We start from the raw sequence: 18,016 nt of genomic DNA on the forward strand, positions 1-18,016 counted from the left end.
CTCCTCAGGAACGGCCGAAACTACTGTGGCGGGAGCCTGATAGACCGGAAGTGGGTGCTCACTGCCCACCCTGCACCAAACAGATTGGGTAAGTCAAAGGAGGGTGAAGGGAGAGAGTGTGCTGCATGGGGATAACCCTTGGTGTCCCCCATCCATGCCCAAGCCTCCTGCTGCACCTTCCCCAGCCCTTAGCCCCATTCGCCTCCAGTGGCCCCTCTCCTTTACATTTCATCCTCAGATATATTTCCTGACAGCTGGAGGTTGCCTGGGGACAAGGCAACCTGGTTCCACACGCGGCTCTGGTCGCTAAAAACTGAATCCTGTAAAAATGGAAAAGTCAATTCCCACCAAACATTGATGCTTCGCTCAGCGATAGGGCTGATCTGGCAGCAATTGAATGACTGGCGTTCCGCAGAATGTGGGCGCACCCGAAAAATGTAAAGCAATTTGGGCTGACTTTTTAAAGCTCTATCATTACCGCCGGTCCTGAAGATCTATTTGTCCTAACTCTCCTTTGAAAAATGATAGGATGAATCTGGTCTATTTTTCTATTTGGAAAAACTAATTAAAACCTATAAATAATCATTTAAATAATCGCAATGTCTCCTGGCAAACATTTTCAAAATGTTCCCAGTTTTTTTAGAGACAACTTTTTCTTTCAAAGTTCCCTGTAAGTTTATTATCAGAAATGTTACACAATAATTGAAACAAGCTTTTGCCCCCGACTGTTTGATTTGTTGGAAAAATTGAAATCTTTGACCCAGATTTGACTCTCTGAAATTCTCAGTGCTCACACATAGTTTAACTAGGTCTGAGCAGGCCACAGGAATCCAGGATAAGGCAAACGTCAAAATAACCATGTTAAGTGGGTCCCAAAAGTAGCAAGTGTGAAAAATCAGGACTCTTTTTTTTTTTTTTGGTGTGGGGGGGAAGGGGGATATAGTTGCTTATATAAGACAAAGCCCCTAATATAGGGATGATCTTGATATTATTGGGACATCTGGTCACCCTACCCAAAAGCCAAGGACACGGAATTCATGACTTTTGGTGAAAAAGGCAGCTTTGATAACACAAAAATGTCCCACAAATTCATGGTGAATTCACCAAATTCTTCATTTCACCTGTGTGAAACCAGGAGCAAGAAATCATATCAGCAACAGTGGCTAAGAATGTGTGGAAGGAGGCTATGCAGACAGGAGGAAACCAAATAAACACAGGAAGAAAACTAACTAAATATGCTGTGTACGTGTAGCTTGAGAAAAAAGCATGATACCAAGGGTGGCTCGTGAACCACCGGTCTAGCTGGGGAGGCTATCCCCGGCCCCGCCCCTTCTTCCTGAAGCCCAGCCCCATCCACCACCCTCTCCCATCAGAGCCCCGCCCTGGACAGCCTGACCACCAGCCAGGCTCTCCGATCCCGGGTGGGGTGTGTGCGGAGCACCCCAGCACCAGTGCTGAGCGACCCAAGCACCCCCAGAGCCTGCACCCCAGCGCTCCCCTGCCCCAACCCACAATGGCCCTGGGCTGGCCAGCCCAGCACCAGAGCGCCAGATGGCCTGAGCACTGGGCAGGCTAAGCAGCCCCAGCCCTGGAGAGCTGGATAGGGCCGGCCTGCACTGGCGTTGCGATGCCCCCTCTCTCTGGCTGGGCAGCCACCTGCATTCTAGCCCCCGCCTGCTTCAGCGGAAAGGCAACGGGTTGACAGAGCCACTGCTGCCAGGCCCATGCCAGCAGGACAGAGCACGAAGGGGCAGAGTGTGGATGGGACCATGCCTGGTTGTCCAGAAAAGGCAAAGCATTCCTGGCCTTATATACCAGGCGCCTATGCATGAGATGTATATGAACTGGGCCTGAACAATAACTGGACCAACCATAAAGTGCATGAGACAATGTAAAATGGAGGACGCATGTATCAGAAGAGGGTTAAACTTGTATACAAGGTACCAATACTTGTATAATTGTATGGATTTGGGGTATGCCCCGTACCCATCCCTTACACGCAAGTCTGATTAACTTTATGGAGTTTAAGCGGAGGCCAAGAAAGAAATAAGATTGGATGATCGGAGATCAGAACGGAGTTCTTGGGGAACCAAGTTGACAAGGTCTTGGAGGCTACCTCAACACTGAAAACTCTATGATTGGCCCAACTCTAGTTGAATAGCCATCTATTGATCTTTTCCTGTGGCCTCTCTCCATGTAGCTCACTGCAGGTGCGATCTGGGGGATTATAATCTAAAGGTGAACGAAGGCACAGAGCAGATACGAAGAATCCGCAACTATTTTATACACCCTCAGTATAACCTCAAGCCTCATGACAACGATTTCATGCTTCTGGAGTTGGATGAGCCCGCTCAACTCAACAGCTACGTGAACACAATCAGCCTGCCTACCAGTTGTCCCGCTCCTGGAAGACAATGCAGCGTGTCAGGATGGGGCACCCATTACTTCACCCCAAAGTATGATGTGCCTTGGTGTAGACAGGAGGAGCTGAGGCTGGGCTCAGTTTGGGAATGGGAGTTGAAGGTCTTTAAGGAGACCTCGTTAACAGGCTGTCAAAGGTCTTTGGCTTCTCCTGGGGGAAATCTTCCAACTGAAACAATTTTTGGTGAAAAATGCAGCTTCAATATCACCAAATGTCCCACCAATTCGTGCGATTGCTCAAAATTGTTCATTTCAGAAATAATGTTCTGAAAAAAGTCCAAACTTTGCATTTTGAAAACACTGAGTCACAATGGCTTGATTTTTTTTTTCTGTTCAGAACATTTCCTTATGTAATTACCCTTCCTTTTCTTTTTAAACAATTTTAAAATGTTACAAACACACTTCAAATAACAACGAAATATTATACTAGAACGTAAAATACTGGATCTAAACGAAACAATTAGTTTGACCTGAAATGAGGTTGGGGTTTTTTTCTGGCTTCTCTGTTGAATCATCAAAAGTTTCCTTTTATAGAATAGGAATGGGGCCAGATCCCAGCTGGTGTCAGTTGGCCATAGCTCCACTGGAATCACTAAGGCCAGATCCCAGCTTGTATCAATCAGGACCACATCCCAGCTGGTGTCAATCAGCCGAAGCTCCATTAGAGTCACTAGGGCCAGATCCCAACCGATGTCAATCGGCCATGGCTCCATTGGAGTTAGTGGATCTATGCCAGTTTACACCAGTGGAGGATCTTTCACGTCTCTTGCACCTTGTACCCTACTCATGAACTTGTTTTTCTGTCATTGCCCAGAGAAGCGACCTGACATCCTGCAGTGCGCAAATATCTATACCGTCAGCCAGGCCACGTGCCAGACAACTTATGGAGGCACAATCACAGACAACATGCTGTGTGCTGGCGTGCCACAAGGCGGCATAAGCTCGTGCCGGGTAAGGAGGTCTCCTGGAGAGCGGGGAAGTTGCGGGTGTGACTGAGTTTCTGGGTGTCGGAGCTCACCCCGCTCAATACTCTCGCTTTGTATTCTGATCATCCCCCACTGCCCCCAAATCCTTCTCAGCATGCTGCTGAGGGGCAGATGTCACTCAGCCCCTGGCCCCAGCTGGTCTTCATGCCTCATGGAAGAGCAGCCAATCTGCCCTCCATCCGCTTAAAGCCCGAACTGCTGGGCTTCCTCCATGTACAGCCACCTCCTGGGTGTGATCCCCAGCACAGGTGTGACCACTTGAACCATTGCTGCTCTTTAAACCCTTTCTGTCCCTCTCTGTGTGCGTATGTGTGTGTGGGTGTCTCTGTCGCCCCCTGTTGGAGGCGATGGGCCCAGATCTGTGTGTGTGTGTTAGCATGCATGTGTGGGGGGCATTTGCTGATGGCTGTGTTTTCTCCACAGGGTGACTCTGGTGGCCCACTGGTCTGCAATGGAAAGCTGCAGGGTGTGGTCTCCTGGGGGAGTCCATCTGTGCCTTGAAGGGACAGCCCAGGGTCTTCGCCAACGTCTGCAAAGTTATCCAGTGGGTGAGGTGCACCATAGCGAAGAGGTGCGCCGGATTGAACTGAGAGCTCACAGCGTGTCATGCCTGCCGCAATAAACCACCATACACATGCTCCAGCCATCCCTCCCCTCACCTCCCTGCGGCCACTGGGGGTGCTGAATGGGGTGAGGGGAGCTGGCCCAGGTGATTTTGGGACAGTGACCAGTCCAAAGCAGCAAACAGTTACAAGTCAGGCCTGACACAATCCTGAGATTGGATTAAAAATGTGTGACTGAATCAACCCAAAGATTGTGAGATTGCTTTAAAAATCATGAGATCATCTTAAGAAATTCACAAGGCTGCTGCTTTACAAATCATGACATTGGCTTAAAATGGGGGAGATTGGCTTAAAAACCATGAGGCAGCCAGACGTTCACAAGATTGGTTTAAAAATCAAGACGTTGAACTTTAAAATTGTGAGACTTGATTTAGAATTGTGGGATCAGCTTGAAAACCACAAGACTGCTTTTAAAAGCGTGCGATCAGCCTGACGACGGGGAGACCAGTTTAAAAACTGTGAGACTGGTTTTAAAACGTCATAAACAGTGCATAGGCCTTTGATCTGATCTCGTGGATTGATACGCGTGGCTGAGTGGCTTTAACGGCTCTGAAGTCAGTCTCGTGGAGTTCAAACTTTATTGTGCGGCATCGCAGCAACATAGTTACAGGGATGGAGCTGGAGTGCAGACAAGCACTGGGAGTTCATGGTCAGCTGTTACCCACTGCAACTCCCAAATCTTTTTCACAGTCACTGCTTCCCAGGATAGAGTCCCCCAGCCTCATTCTTTGTTCCTAGATGTTTATATTTACATGTAGCTATTTACATCCCCACAGTAGACTCAGGGTAGAATTGCAAGGCTTGGCCAGGCTGAGAATCAGCTAATAGTTGGAGGGCGAGATACCATCTCATGAGACGGGCGTTTGTGTCCTTCATGACTTGCAGCCATTTGAGGGATGCATGGTCCGTTACCACCGTGAAGGTGGTTCCCAGAAGATTATAGCGCAAGACCTCCATCACCCATTTAACCGCTAAAGCCTCCTTCTCCACCATGGAATAGTTCTGCTCCGGGGGAACAGCTTTCTACTAATGTATAGCACTGGGTGTTCCTCTCCCTCGATGGTCTGGGAGAGGACCGCCCCGAGCCCCACGGCGGAGGCGTCAATCTGGACCACAAAGTCCTGGTCAAAGTTAGGGCTGTATAAGACTGGCTCCCTAAATAAGCAGTCTTTCAGTGTTTGGAAGGCTATGTTGCAGTCCGGTGTCCATCAGACTCTTTGTGGCTGGTCTTTCAGCAGGAGCCCCATCAAAGGGGCCGCAATCAAGGCGAAGTGGGGAATAAATCGGCGGTAATAGCCGACTGGTCCCAGGAATTGCCTCACCTGCCGTTTTGTAGTCAGTGTCGGCTGGTCCTGGATGGCTTGGACGTTTCCCACCAAAGGTTGTACCATCCCTCGCCCCAACACATACCCCAGATAGGTAGTCTCCTGGAACCCGATCTTGCACTTCTGGGGGTTCGCCGTCAATCCGGTGTCTCGGAAGGTCCACAAGATGGACGCCACTCGAGACAAGTGGTCCTCCCAGCGCTGGCTATAAATCATGACATCATCCAGATAGGCCGCCGTGTAATTGGTGTGCTCCTGCAACAGGCGGTCCATGAGTCGCTGGAAGGTCGCGGGGGCCCTGTGGAGGCTGAAGGGCATCCGGGTGAACTTCTATAGCCCTCTGGGGTGGCCAAGGCCATCTTCTCCTTTGAACCCGGTGCCAACAGGAAATGCCAGTACCCCTTCATTAAATCCAGGGTGGTGATGTATCGGGCCTCCCCTAACCATTCGAGGACATGGGGCATGGGGTAGACATCGAAGGTAGAGATTGCATTGACCTTCCTAAAGTCGATACAGAATCTTCAGGTCCCATCGGGCTTTGGGACTAGCATGATGGGGCTGTGCCGTTCGCTTCGCGACTTCTCAATAACCCCAGGTCGAGCATTATCTTGACCTCCTCTTCGACCACTTCCTGCATTCGGCGTGCGCCATTCACAGCACCGCCCACCGATGGGTTTGGTGGACCATGAGCTGAGAGCATGGCTCGTGGATCCTGGGTCCTGGAACACCTGATACACCCGTGGCCGATACACCTGTGGCCACTCCATCCACATAAGCCAGCTGCTCAGAAGCCTGGCGGAGGGTGGGATCTTCCTTTTGGTCCCAACTAAAGTCAACTCAGGCCTCTCCGGGGCCCTTCCATCACTCCCCAGCTGTCAGGGGGTACCTTCTCAGGGGACACGGGGCATGCAGAGCCGGCGGCGTGGACTTTGTCAGGGTGACTCCGCCCCTTTCTCAGCAGGACTCTTGGGTGGGTCCCCCTCTAGGGCCATCTGCTCCCAGGGGGGCTCCTGTGTGGCCGTGTGCAGGACCTGGGTGCAGTCCCAGATGAGGATAACAGGGTAAGGGAGGTGGGGTGCAACCCCTACCGCCATCTCGTGGGTCCGTCCGCCCACAGTGAGGGCGATCCGCACACTCGGGTAGGTCCGGACGTCCCCATGTATTCACCGCAGCTGGATGGCCTCCCCGTAGCGCTAGTCAGTCGACAGCCTCGCCTCCGGAAACAGGTCTGTCCACAGCAGGAATCCACGAGGGCTTGGAGGTGCTCCCCGCCTACACAGCCCACCCACTCCCCGGATTACAAATAGAAGCACTCTCCCATTGCCCTCTGCCCTTGCTATATCACAGTTGTGTGAACAAATACTTCCTTTTGTTTGTTTTAAACCTGATGCCTATTAATTTTGTTTGGTGACCCCTAGTTCTAGTGTTCTGAGAAGCAGTAAAATAGCACTTTCTTATGTACTTTCTCCACACCAGTCATAATTTTATAGATTTCTATCATATCCCCACTAGTTGTCTCTTTTCCATGCTGAAAAGTCCAAATCTTATGAATCTGTCCAGATATGGAAGTTTTTCCATACCCCTACTCATTTTCGTTGCCCTTTCTGTACCTTTTCTGACTCCAATATATCTTTTTTGAGATGGGGCAACCAGATCTGCATGCAATATTCAAAATGTGAGCATACCATGGATTTATATAGAGGCTTTATGATATTTTCTGTCTTATTATCTATCCTTTTCCTTACGGTTCCCAACATTTCTGTTAGCTTTTTTGACTGCCACCGCACATTGAGTGAATGCTTTCAGAGAACTATCCACAATGACTCCAAGAACTTTCTTGAGTGGTAACAGCTAATTTAGATCCCATCATTTTATATGTATAGTCGGAATTCTCTTTTCCAATGTGCATTATTTTGCATTTATCAACATTGAATTTCATCTGTCACCCAGTTTTGTGAGATCCCTTTGTAACTCTTCGCAGTCTGCTTTGAACTTAATTAGCTTGAGTAGTTTTGTATCATCTGCAGATGTTGCCACTTCACCGTTTACCCTTTTTCCAGATCATTTATAAATATGTTGAACAGTGCTGGTCCCAGTACAGACCCCTGGGGGACACCATTATTTACCTCTCTTCATTCTCAAAACTGACCAGTTATTCCTACTCTTTGTTTCCTGTCTTTTAACGAGTTACTGATCCAGGAGAGGAGTTTTCCTCTGAACCCATGACAATCTACTTTGCGTAAGAGTCATTTAGTTATGACTTTGATATTACATTAAAATATGACATATAATCGAAGATCCTAGAAAAAATGTTCTAACTCTAAGTAGAGTTTGGAATAGATTATCGAGAAGAGTGGTGAAATCTTCATCGTTGGAGGTGTTTAAGAACAGGTCCGTCAGGGATGGTCTAAATGTACTGAATGCTGCCTCAGCATGGGACAATGGACTTCACTAGATGATCTTTCAAGGTCCCTTCCATACCTACGTATCTATGATGTTATGGATGGCACAGAATACAGATGGATGGGTAGGTAGGGGGATGGATGAGTGGGTGGATGGATCAATCCTGCATGGACATGTGGAAATGGTTAAATGACCCTTGAGGTCCCTACCAGCCCTTTATGTCTATGGTTCAATCGACTATATAGATAGCATTGTAAATATAATATTATTAAAGTTAATATTTTAATGTCACATAAAGATCTAGAAGAAACAAAATTGATCAAGTCGAAAAAAATATTTGAACATTATTGAAATTAATCATTTTTACATCAAAACAAAATGATCATTTTGGTTCCCCTTCCCCATCAAAAATATAATCAATATTGACAAAGAAAGAATTGGGCAGATAATGGCTTTTTTTTTTTTCTCTCGCAATTTTGGGTCAAACAAAACATTTGACCTGAAACTAAACGTTTCGTGTGGATGTTGAGCATTTTTTTAACGTTTTAATTAAAATAAATAAATAAATAAAGTAAAAGGAAATTTATTGGAAAAAAAAGACATTTGGAAGTGAAAAATCTGGAAATGCTTTGTTCTGAAATTTTGGAAACAAAATGTTTTGATGTTTTGGGAATTCTTTTTAAGGTTTCTTTTTTTGACCGAAACAATTCAGCAAAATTGACACGTGATCGTCTTCCATGAAATGACGGCAAGTTCTGGCTAGTAGGTCCATTGGTGGCTAATAAAACCAGTCTGGGATTCACAGATCTTACCACAGTTGGCCAGACAGTTCCCGGTGGAAAGAGTGGATCTGGATTGAGTCGAGCTGTGGCACATTCTTTCCTCCTTCCCTGTTAGCTTTGGTGGGTCTTGAAATGCTGGAATCCTTGCCACGAGGTCCTTGTCTATTTTAGTCAGACAAGAGCTTGGGATTCCCATAAGTCCTCAGCAGCAGAGCAGGTGGACGAAGAGACAATTTCTCTCAATGGCTGTGAAGGTGGACAAAGCAGGATGGCAGTCTCCAGTGGTCTTGGTTTCCTTGTCACTGGAAGAAGAGCCTCATCCTGTCAAGCACTGGTGTCTCCAAGTTAAAAGAAATCACACAAAGGCGTCTTCCATGTTCATCGCCACGTCCAAGGCAATGTCGGCAACAGGAGCGGGTCAGCAATGACCGGAAGCTTCTAGTCACAAACTGGCATGCGGGCGGTGGCTGTCAGATGGTCATTTTTGCATGTGGACAGAGGCAGGCCCGCATCTAGGCAGCCGCAACTGAGCAGCCCTTTTTAGGACTCACTCTGGCCTGCCCGACCGGCGGAGGAGGCATCACGAGGAGGCCGTGGGCAGTCTTCCCTAGCGGTCACAGCAGGAGTTGGGAAAACTGGCTGGGTCACATGCCGGGGGGTCAGAGTCTGAGGCAGATCAGAGCGCAAACTGATAGTCAGGCATCAGGTGGCCGGCAGGGTCAGGTTACCAGGAGACCAGAGGCAGGAGACAAACTTGAGAGCAGATCCACAGGTCAACACCAAGCCAGGTCAGGGTACCCGGAGGAGGAAGACAAACAGTCCAGAGCACCTTAGATCCCACTTGCCTGGACAACTTCCTGTTCCTGTGCTGGATTTAAATAGAAGCTGTGGACCAATCAGGACCCTCAGTGTTCTGCCAATCAGCTCCCAGGACTGGGGCCCTCTCTCTGAGTTCAGCTTCTATGCTGCTAGTAGGCAGCAGGTCCCTGCATGGCAGGTTAGAACCTACTCGTGCCACAGGGCCCTCAGAGCTAGAGCTCAAGACCTGGGTCCCTGACATTGGGCTAGAAAAGAGGCCTTAAACGTAGCCTGCCTTGCCTCTAACTAGCTGTGTCCAGCAGACTCATCATGGAAAGCTTTACTATATATTCTGATTGTAGTTCTAACAATTATAGAGACAAAGTGGGTGAGGTAATATCTTCTATGAGACGAACCTCTGTTGATGAAAGAGATGAGCGTTCAAGTTTAGGCAGAGCTCTTCTTCAAGTCTGAGAAAGGCCCTAAGAGCGTCACAGCTAAATACGAGGTGGAACAGACTGCGTAGTGTAAGCAGTTGACAGGTGGTGCAAGAGACCATTCCAGGGGAAGTGGGCAGTTAACACCACTGCAGTCATAGGACAAAGGAGGGTTAGTGGGTGACAGATTGCTGTAATGAGCCAGAAATCCAGTGTCTTTGCTGAGGCCATGTCGACCCTACAAAAGTCAGTTGACCTAATTTACGTCGGCACACAGCCACTACAGTAATTACATCACTTTTGCGCTTTGCTCCTTGTGTGGGTGGTGCATGTCCTCACTTGTGAAAGCCAGTAACGGCTGATGTAAGCAATGCCATGTCTATACTGACACTGTGTCGACCTAACGCCATCAACCTTCACTCTACGCCTCGCGTAGGTGGACTTATTAATTCGGCGAAGCGGGCAGTTAAGTTAAGTTGGTGGGAGTGAAATTTTAATGTAGACACTGACAGTTCGGTCAACATAAGCTGCCTCATGTCAACCTAACTGTGCAGAGTAGACCAGGGCTGAGCCCATGATTTTTGTGTCTAGCAAAGTTGTGAATTTAAACTCCCAGCTGCATCTTTTGAAGGTATTGTGCAGGTTTCCTTTGACGATGAGGACAGAGAGGTCAGACATGGAGTATTTTGCCCAGCTCTATTTCCAAGGAGATTAAGCTACATTGGAAAAGGCACTTTTATCCCGGAATAAGCGTGTCCACATGGGAGGAGCTGTTCTGGTCAATTTTCCCATGAAGAATCATCGAAAAGTCAGGCTGGAAGGGAGGTCGAGATGGCATCAAGTCCAGCCCCCTGTGCTGAGGCAGGACAAAGTTAACCTAGATCAGTGGTTCCCAATCTTTCTGAGTGAAAGCCCCATTAGTTAACACAAGGTAAAACACGCACCCCTCCCATACTCACCCCCTCACAGGCCATAAACACATATAACCCCTATAAACACATATAATTATAATAATAAGACCACTAAAAGCAGAAGGATCTATAACCCAGCAGAGAGAGACAGAGTGAAAGCTCAACGCTGGGAACTGAAGCCAGACAAATCCAGACTGGAAATAAGGGGCAGATTTTCCTCAAGGTGGGGAACTGACTCCCAGGGACAGGGCAGATTCTCCATCCCTCAGAGTCTTTGCATTGAGATAAGGCATCTCTCTGGCACACACAAAGCTCCACTCCAGCTCACCCACCAGATGTGGGCTTTAAAGCCATGAAGGGGCGGAGTTAAGGGCACACAAGCAAGAGGTGGAGTTAAGGATGCTCTAGCTCAACAGCCAGATCTGGTCTGGAGGCAGGAATCTCTGTTGAACACTCTCCTGTCTGGGCTACGCAGGAGGGTAGGATGGATGGATCACAGTTTCCTTGCGATCATTAAAATCTATGACATCGCAGGGTCCTTCACAAACACCTGCCGAAAGGAAGCATGAAGTGTCTTTTAAATAGCTGGGGGAACCAGGATGAGATAAGGGAATGATGCCCACGCCCTGTGATTGCAAAAGGCTTCCTGGCACTATGTCCTGATAACTCACCCTCTGCAAGCCATTGGCAAACATTTCCAGCACAATATCCATGCCTAGCCTGTTGTTTTGCGAAAGGCCAACAACCATTTTTCATCCCAGAGAAATAACTCACGCAAGTCAGACTCAGCATCTCCATTCGTCAGGAAATGCTGACACATGGACATCGGTTTTCAGTCCCAATTAGCAGGAAAAGCAAAAATGTTGAGATCTCCCATCAAGTGACTCCTGGGTTCTCTGTCCCTGGTTCTGGACAGAGAGTGGGGTCTACTGGGTTAGAATGGGGGGCTGGGAACCCGAACTCCTGGGTTCTATCGCTGGTTCTAGGAGGGGACTGTGGTCTAGTGATTAGAGCAGGGGAGTTGGGAGCCAAAACTCCTGGGTTCTCTCCCCAGCTCTGGGAGGGGAGTTGGGTGTAGTGGGTTACAGCAGGGGAGTTGGGAGCCAAGTCTCCTTGGTTCTGTCTCTGATCTTGGGAGGGGAGTGGGTTCTAGTGGATTAGGGCAGGGGAGATTGACAGCCCCCTGGGTACCCTGGGTACTGTGTGTTGTACAATAGCAGCCTATCAGTGCACTAAGTCAAATACTAACAAAGAGAGGGTGGAGACTTCAAAAGGAAATTAACCAGAAGAGGTAAACAGCGGGACCCTATTTCATCAAAACTCTCTTGTGGTATATTTGGGGGTGCAGAGAGACACCCTGGCATCCTTCCACCTGTGAAGAGAAGCTGCCAGCCGGTGTGATCTTATGAAAGGGGGATCTCAGCCACCCTGGCTGCAAACGCTGGAGAAAGGACATGGGGCAAGCCATCCTGCAGGAGAAAGTTTTGTGAGTTGTGTTTCGGCCAAGGCCGTTTTAAGACCTTCGTACGCCCTAGGCACACTTGCCTTTGTAGGCCCCCGACCGAAATAACTAATTTGATTTTAAGCTATTAATAAATAAGTATATGTAACACTAATAAATAGTTTATTTATTTCATTTAATTATTCTAAAATCAAAATGAATTCAATTATATTGTAAGATATTTTTTATCCTTAGCTAAAAAATGTCAGATGGATATAAGAGAAAACATGAGTCTGGATTTGAGAAACGGAAGAAAAAAGAAGAAAAGGAAGAAACATTAAAAAAGATGAAGGGCTCATTACTCAAATTCGTCACTGTAAATAGAGAAAGCAATAGTGGTTCCAGTTCTTCTGTCAATCTATCCATTGCAGAAATAATGCAAAATGATGCCGATGTCAAAGAAAGTGTTGTTAATGAACAAGAACTAAAGGAAAAACAAGTGGAAGTATGCCAGGCGACTCCAGAAGTAATAGTTTTAGGAGAAGATGGTAGTTCCAGTACAGCAGAAATAGAGAAATCTAATGAAAAATCAGATTTATCTTCCAAAATAAACTATGGCAGTGATCCAGCTGAATGGGACATCAAAGCAGATTTCATAAATTACTATGCAGAAAATATCCCTCCACAAAATTTGGATTCCGATTTTCTATTAAAGGGCAGACAAATTTGGTACAAAAATGAGATATGCACGAAAATAATATTTTACCAGGCGATTAACAAATGGAGAAATAGTACAGAGAGACTGGCTGATTTATTCTTCTTCAACAGTTAAAGTGTACCATTATGTTTGCAAACTATTCAGTGCCAGTACCAATGAATTTTGCAATCAATTTAAAACAGGGTTTGATGACTGGAAAAATGCAACTACTAAAATAAATTCACATGAAAAATCAAAGGATCATCTTAGTGCTCTATCAACAATGCTACAATATCTGAGCAAAATGTCAAATAAAAATTGTTCAAAATTGAAACCTGCATTTAATGCATTCCCTTTTGCTAATATTGTAACCATATTACTTAAAAGCTTAGAAAATTTTAAATCTTGTCACAGAATTAAATTTACAATGGATATATGTAATAATATAATAGGAATTTGTACCTTAGATAAATATATTTAATTTAAGAAGATATGAATTTTGATTTTATCGTTTGCTTTTCAAATTTTTGTATACATTTTATTTTAGTTCACAAAATTTTTCGTAGGCCCTGAAAGTTTCGTAGGCCCTAGGCACTGTGCCTATTGTGCCTAATGGATAATATGGCCCTGGTTTTGGCTCCAAGAACCGAGCTATGATTTGGTTTCTGCTGTGACCTTTGCTTCCTGAGATTTTACTCTCTATTGCTTGAATCTCTGTTCTTTAATAATAAACTTAGCCTTTGTTTCTATGAGCTGCATTTCTTAGTGCCATGGGTTACAGAGAGTGGGGAGCCTGAGTTGAATCTTGCAAGCTGGTCAGGATGCAGGGGGCTCTCCTAGAAGACAGGAAACCCGCATCCAAATCCATTCTTCACAGAAAGTAGAGGGGGCACTGAACTGTGGGCCCCAAATCCAAGGTGAGAGCTCTAGCCACTGGTCAACAGTTCCATGGGGAACAAATGACTCAAGTGTCTAATGCCAGGAGTGCTCATAGCTGACGTGCATGAATGGAAATAGATGCCTAAGAACCTCTGAATGGCAGGGGGTAGGCCACCCCTCTGTGCTCAGCATTTCCTATTATGGGAGCGCATCGGAGCACCAGTCATGGATCAGGACCGGACCCCATTTGTGCGAGGCACTGTATGTTATTATTTTACTAGATGTATTACAATAGCACCTAGGCGCCTCAGCAGTGGGCCAGGAGCCCACTGCGCTAGATGCTGTACATTACTGTTTATTGGCTGTATTATGGGAGGACCTAGAAGCCCCAGACATGGGCCAGGACGTCTTGTGCTAGGCACTGTACATTACTATTTATTATGTGTATTACGGTAGCACCTAGGAGCCCCAGACATGGACCATAACCACTTGTGCTAGGTGCTGTACATTGTCAGTTATTAGGTGTATTACAGTAGTATCCAGGTGTCCCAGCACCAGGTGCCATCCAGACGCAGAACCAACCTAACCCTTCCCTCTGGCAGCCCATAGCACTGTCAATACTAGGTTGGCACAGCACCTGTCTGGGGAGCCAGACATGTGCCAGTTACTCAGAGCAGCTCCTGCCCCATAGAGAGACCTGCGTAGCCCTGTCATTACAGGCCCTCATACCAGCCTGGAGCACGGAGGAGTTCCCATATGCAGCACGCCAGCCCGTCTGGGTACAGCAGATGTTCCCAAGAGGCAGAGCTGCCAGCTCTCCTGATAGCTGGTGCTGGGCTTCAAGCTCCAATGGCTGAAGTCCTGTGACTGGCCTGAATCAAAACAAGAGGGAAACTGCCAGCCCTTGTGATTCCAAAGGAAAGCTTGAAAATGTGACTTGCGTTCCCCTTAAAAGCATAGAGAAGAGACATTTCAGTGCTGTGCATCATCCAGGAGTGTAGGAGACCTTGATTCAATTCCTGATCCACGCCCAACTACCTGTGACAGCCTCAATAAAGCATTCAGACTTGTGCTCTGCCTCAGTTTCCCTATTGGTACAATGGGTAGAGTGGATGGGAATTTTTCTGCCCTAAAATGCCAAGGCATCGAAACTGAAACTGTTTACAGGACAGGATGTGTTTGAGTGACGTTCCCAACTCCAAAAATGTTTGGGCAGGGGAAGTTGTAACATTCTGAAAGCTTCCTGGCTTGATGTGTTCGAAATCCTTTTGAAATGTGATTCAATTTCTATTTTTTTAAAAAGTGAATTTAAAAGGTGAAAACAAAATGAACACGTTAGAATTTTTTGTTAATGAAATGTTTCAACCGACCCAAATCAAAATGGTTTTGGTTTTCTTTTCTCAGGTGGCAACATTTTGCAAGATTTTGGGGACACGGAAACTTTGAAATCTTGAACAGCCTCATGGGATGGGAAAATCATCCCCTTCCCCACCCTAACTAGGGTAACTGGATGTTTTGATATTATCAGGATCATCTCAAGATTGTCCTATGTACCCAACTATGCCCCACTCCTCCTGAAAAAGAATTGCCCTGATTTTCCACACTTGCTATTTGGTCTCCTAACCCTAACAAAGGGAGCAACAGAGTGTGCAAGGATAAATGCATTAAAGAGCATGAGGTGCCCAGATACCATGGTGATGAGGTCCAGATAAGGATCTAATGAACAGATTGAAACCAGAAGACAAATTAAGAGAATCCAATGCTTATTTTAAAAAAACACAATATCACTATCTTGTCTAGAATCTCATCACTGACAGCTCTCGGTGGAAGATGTGAGACCCCCTGCAGTGACTGAAGGGAGATAATCTGCCCTCCCCACAACACATTAATCCTCACCCTGCTTTCTAATAATTAGAGACAAATTCAAACCCTGAAAGAGGAAGTTTGATAGTCCCAGCCCCTAATTTGCTTGTAATCACAAACTGTGATCATTCCGGTTATTCCACTCCCTTCTTGAATATTGTGATGGTTTTGGTTTCAACAGCTTTCTGTGGCAGTGAGTTCCACAGTTCAATTACACCTTGCCTGAAAAACCTGTGAGACAGCCATAGCCATACCGTGGGCCTTTCATAGCAATGTAGAGCGAGCCACCTCTGGCTTTTCTCTTTGATCAACGAAGCAGATCAAACTCTTAGTCCCACACTGCACAGACTAGGTCTGAGCTAAAAAGTTAGATTCACCCGGCTACATCGCTCGGAGGGTGGGCAGAGGTCTCAGAACCCGGGCTGCGTCCAAAAATCCACAGCCCCAAGCGATGTAGTGAAGCCCACCTAACCCCTGGTGTAGACAGCACTAGGCGATATGTAAGCAGGGGAATGCTATTGTGGGGAACTTTCCTGGCTCTCACACGACCCCGGTGCAGTTGTTTAACAAAAGGATCTGAGTCCCTGCTCCCACTCTCTACCCAGAGGCCCACCTGACCTCAAGGGCTCCCCTCCCGCTCTCCTGTGTGGTGGGGTCCCCGTAACCCCGACAAGGCTGGGCCCAAGATTCCTGGGCTCAACCCCCAATCCTGCCATGGTCCCTTAGGGCAGGGGCTAGTGGGTCCCACCCCGGGGGGCTAACTCTGCTCTGGGCGCAGGCCGCTGCCCAGGCCTGGCCGTGCTGCAGGGACGCAGAGTCAGACACTGGCGCTAGGGGGCAGGGCCCTTCTGCCCAGCCTCAGTCCCCCTGTCGGGGCCACCATCCCCCTCTGAGTCCAGCCTGCGCGGCCTCTGGGCTGGGGGCGTCTCCCTGCGCCGGGCCCTGCCCAGGGTCCCCCTCGCTCTGCCCAGCCGCTCACTCACCGCACCCGGCTCCGGCCCCAGCCCCAGCTCCTGCCCCGCTCGGCTCAGTGCAGCTGTGCCCGGCTCAGCTCAGCTCAGCTCAGCTCCCTGGACTCTCCTCCGGCCTCCAGCCGCCGGCTGCTCTGTCCTTAGCTCGGCCCAGGCAGGCCCAGGCTCAGGCAGCTCCAGCTCACACGGAGGACGGGACTCCCCCCGCGCTCCTGGCTCCCTCATTGGCCGGCCCGCCCTGTCAATCAGGCTGACCTGAGCTGGCCTCTCTCCCCTGGCCCTGGGGGCTGTGTCCGTCTCAGGGCCCTGCTCCCTCCAGAGCTGCCAGCCCAACACACCCGCTCAGTTCCAGCGCGGGGCTAACACACCCCTCAGACGGCAGAATTCTCCGTCCACCCAGCTCCTGCCTCTCGGGGCGGTGGATTGGATACGCCAATGCGCCAATCTGTCGCTGTAGCGTTTCAAGTGAGGACAAGCCCTTCAGTGTTTCTCAACCTGGGGTTTTAGAGGGGTCGCAAGTGCAGAGCTGGTATTGGGGGCGGCAAGAAAGGCAATTGCCTGGAGCCACAGGGGCGCCATGAAACTAAGTTACATGCCTCAGCCCCGTGGGGGTGGGACTCAGGCTTCAGGGGTACAGTAGTTTGGAAAGGTTAAGAACCACTGCCTCAGCCCCTTCCTCCCACCCAGCCTTCGTGGCTCTTCTCTGGCCCCCTCTCCGATTTCTGCACCCCCTTGTTCTGGTGGCAGCAGACAAAGCGGCAGGCTCAGGGAGTCGCTTTTGGCAATGGAGAAGGCGCCGTTCCCAGGGCGAAATCCTGCCGGGTGCCCTGCGAAGGAGAGAGGCAGGAACAAAGGCTGCCTTGTTCCCACAGCTCCACGAGATCTGACATGTCGGAGCCAGGAGTGTGAGGGTGGAGGGAGGCACCTGGCTGCCGACATGTGGGGCAGCTCCCCAGACGTGGCAATCACTTATTGACTCACAAGGGAGAGCCCATTTCCCCGGCATATAAAGTGTCCCACCCCAGAGGAAGGATCCCTGGCTTTGTCCAAGACACAACCACCTGAGGCTCTTCCGCTCCCGGGTGCCACAAGCAGGAGCTACAGGTGAAGCAGAGACAGTCCAGCCCCGGTTGTCAGGAAGCCTGACTGGGTGTGGGGTCATGCAGCAGGGTGGGAAGGAGATGGCTGCGGTTTGGGGAGCGACGTAGGGTGATGGCTTGGGGCATTGTCCTGTTATTGGACTGATTATGGGTGCCAGGGGGCATCACTCTGTCATTGGGGTGATTCTGGGATATCAGGGGGCATTGCTTTCTTGTTGGGGGATTATGGGGAGACTTGGGGCATCTCTCTGTTTTGGAGTGACAATGGGGTGACAAGGAGGCACTGCTCTGTTATTCGGGGGATTATGGAGGATGGCATAGGGCATTCAGTATGGACAGAGGGCTTGGCAGTTTGGCTGCTCAGCTGGTACCCGGAAGA

General features: G+C 48.5%; 1 pseudogene; it reads left to right on the forward strand.

The window, feature by feature from the left end:
* Nucleotides 1-6: 6 nt before the first annotated feature.
* LOC137149452 (serine protease 1-like) lies at nt 7-3,997 on the forward strand (annotated as a pseudogene).
* Nucleotides 3,998-18,016: the final 14,019 nt, after the last annotated feature.

The sequence above is a fragment of the Emydura macquarii genome, unplaced genomic scaffold, assembly GCF_026122565.2.
Source record: "Emydura macquarii macquarii isolate MOO-44397 ecotype Brisbane River unplaced genomic scaffold, CSIRO-AGI_Emac_v2 contig_746, whole genome shotgun sequence".
NCBI classification, from domain to species: domain Eukaryota; kingdom Metazoa; phylum Chordata; order Testudines; family Chelidae; genus Emydura; species Emydura macquarii.